Genomic DNA, 2898 nt, shown 5'->3' with positions numbered 1-2898 from the left:
TAACACACCTCTTTCATGTTAAGGACTAACAATAATGACTATTCACACTGAAGGCAGGTAACACCACTGGTTTGAGAGATTTAATAATCAACCTGTTCAGAGTCTGGTGCACAGCCAAAAATAAACATCAAGTGTTCAAATGATACAAGTATGAAGGGCCAAAATTTGGAAGCAATCTAATGAATTAAACCGTACCATTAAGTCTCTCTCTCTCTCTCTCTCTCTCTCTCTCTCTCTCTCTCTCTCTCTCTCTCTCTATATATATATATATATATATATATATATATATATATATATATAAAAATAAATATATATATATATATATATATATATATATATATATATATATATATATATATAAAGCTAAACAGTTACTTACTACTATCAAGCTCTTAAGAGTTTGGTGGCAGTCACTCTTAAGTAGACACTCTTTAAGTGGATTCCTTATGGTAAAAGCTAAACCTGTTTTCTCGATTTTAAATGTGGTTAAGATGTCCAGGCATGGAAGGAAGCAAGCTGAACCATCACCAGTACACAATAATTAAATACGACATAGTAGAAATATTTCATCTCTGAGAAGTCAGACACATGATTTCTCAAAAATCACAAATGGGACGCAGATTTAGTTGCTGACTTCAATGATAACCTGTAACTGGCAATTTATGGCCATCTTTAGCTCCAACAAAAAGTATAAGAAAGAATGATGAGATCAATATTCACCATTCTTGGATCTTCAGCAAATTCAGGATCAATGTAGAAAAACCCTGGCATGTCTACTTCCTCTTGTGGATTAAGCCTTTGTTCTTCAAAACAGAAGCACTGTATTCTATTGAAATACTGTCCAGCTTCAAATGGTACAAGATTGTATGTAGAAATCCCGATGACTGGCTTGTTCTTAGCTTTGTAAAATGCCAGTGCCGTTTGCTATTTCCGTTTGCTGAGGTCTAAAGTTCCACTGGAGACTTGCATGCACATCCGCATTAAAGGTTACTTTAGAGGGAGGGGGGAATGGGGAGGGAGCGGGGGAAAAAAAAGAGGACCTGATGCAAAGGGCTTAAGTGGAGAGCAAATGCTTTGAGAATGATTGGGGCAGGGAATGTGCAGATGTGCTTTATACAATTGATGTATGTATATGTATGGATTGTGACAAAGTTGTATGAGCCCCTAATAAAATGTAAAAAAAGAAAAGAGGAGAAAAAAAAGAAAATGATTAGGGAAAAGAATGTACAGATGTGCTTTATACAACTGATGTATGTATATGTATGGATTGTGATAAGAGTTGTATGAGCCCCTAATAAAATGTTTAAAAAAGAAAAAAAGGTTACTTTAATAATGCGATCCTTAACAGGCACCATGTTTTCAATCTGGTTAGATCCATGACCAGCTACAGCTGACCCTCCAAGTCCAGTAGTCTGGCAATAGAGCCGATAAAGGGGCACCGCTGCGTAGGACGCCCCCAGCATGGCCATGGCGACCGAGGTCACGTATGTGAGGACAGTCTTGTTGCGGCGCCGCCAGGCCTCCTCCTGCGCGCGCATGAACGGGTTCGTGCTCTTTGGCCCCTGAGGCGGCTGCAAAAGCAGGCCCAGTGCCTGGCTCTGGAGCCCCGACGTCCCTAGCCGCCTCAGTCCCCTGTCAGGAGCTTGGGTGCCACTCCGCCATGGGCAGAGGAGGGGCTCTAGCCTCTGGTCAGCAACGCAGCGTGACCCCAGCGCCCGGCACACAGCTCCAAGTTCCTCCATGCCATGAGCCAGACCTGATCTGGTTTTCAACATTCTCTCTCTCTCCCTCTGTTTCATATTGGGTATACTCTACTCAGATGTATTTTGTCATTGGTGGTAACCCTACTGAATTTATATTATTATCTTTTCTGTTTTTCTCAGAATATGAAACCTGGGATTGATGCACCTATAGACACAGCAAGTAAAATAGGGTTCCTGAAGGATATGGTGGGGTGGGGCTATGGGAGACAGACAGAGTAAGATGGGGTTGATATTAAAGAGTTTAGGAAGTAAGAAAATATTTTGAAACTGACTGTGGAAGCAAATGTACAATATGTCTTGATGTGATTGAGCTATGGAATTATATGATATCTGCATTATCACACCCAAAAATGGTTTTTGGAAAATAAAAAGCAAGATTATGTGCTTCATAAAATGAAAGGTATAAGAGATTATACAATATAAATATTTAAAACCCCATATAAAATTTAAAATATTATTGTAGTAAATGAAATATAACAGAAATAAATGGAGGAGCATGTCACGGTATTTATTGTAAAACTCAGTGACTCTAAATCTTGCCATTTCTAAACTGAATGATAAATCCAATGTGATAACATTCAACATCTATGTAAGGATAAGGTCACTAGAAGAACAAAACCAGAGCTGCATAGAGAGATAAAGAGAACTGCTCATGCAGTTGTAGAAGTGGGCACCTCCATTCTGACTCTAAGTCCTCGAGTCTTAGTTAGGCTTCTCCTGACTTATGTAGCTTCAGGGGCTGATAAATCTACAATAGGCTGGAGCACAACTTGATGATAGTTTCAAAGGCAGGTAAATAAAAACAAGTCATACTTGTTATTGAAGATGTATATTACTTCAAGGTCAGATCACATGTCAGATACCAGGCCACTGTGGACTCTCAGGATTGGCGGGGTTTATTTCAAGCTTTCGGTCAAATTCAAAACCTAGAGCTTGAAGAGCCCAGATGCAGGATCCAAACCCAGATGGAAACGAACAAGTTTCCCTACCAATCTGTTTATAAAGGAAGTAGATCACATTCACACAGAATATTTGTTTTCCAGTTGCTTCAGAGCTGTGTCCTGAGTAAGGGAGGTACACTCTACCCTAATCATACAACTGCTTGGCTACGCACAGCAGACCCCATTATGGAATT

The 2898-nt window shown here is 39.7% G+C and overlaps 1 pseudogene; it reads right to left on the bottom strand.

Annotated features, from left to right (window-relative positions):
- Nucleotides 1-635: 635 nt before the first annotated feature.
- On the bottom strand, nucleotides 636-1742 carry LOC142436757 (cytochrome c oxidase assembly protein COX11, mitochondrial-like; annotated as a pseudogene).
- Between the last annotated feature and the right edge of the window lie 1156 nt (nucleotides 1743-2898).

This window comes from Tenrec ecaudatus, unplaced genomic scaffold, assembly GCF_050624435.1.
Source record: "Tenrec ecaudatus isolate mTenEca1 unplaced genomic scaffold, mTenEca1.hap1 Scaffold_602, whole genome shotgun sequence".
Classification (NCBI taxonomy): Eukaryota; Metazoa; Chordata; class Mammalia; order Afrosoricida; family Tenrecidae; genus Tenrec; species Tenrec ecaudatus.
Note: the sequence above shows the minus strand (reverse complement) of the source record. Positions and strands in the feature narration are given on the sequence as shown.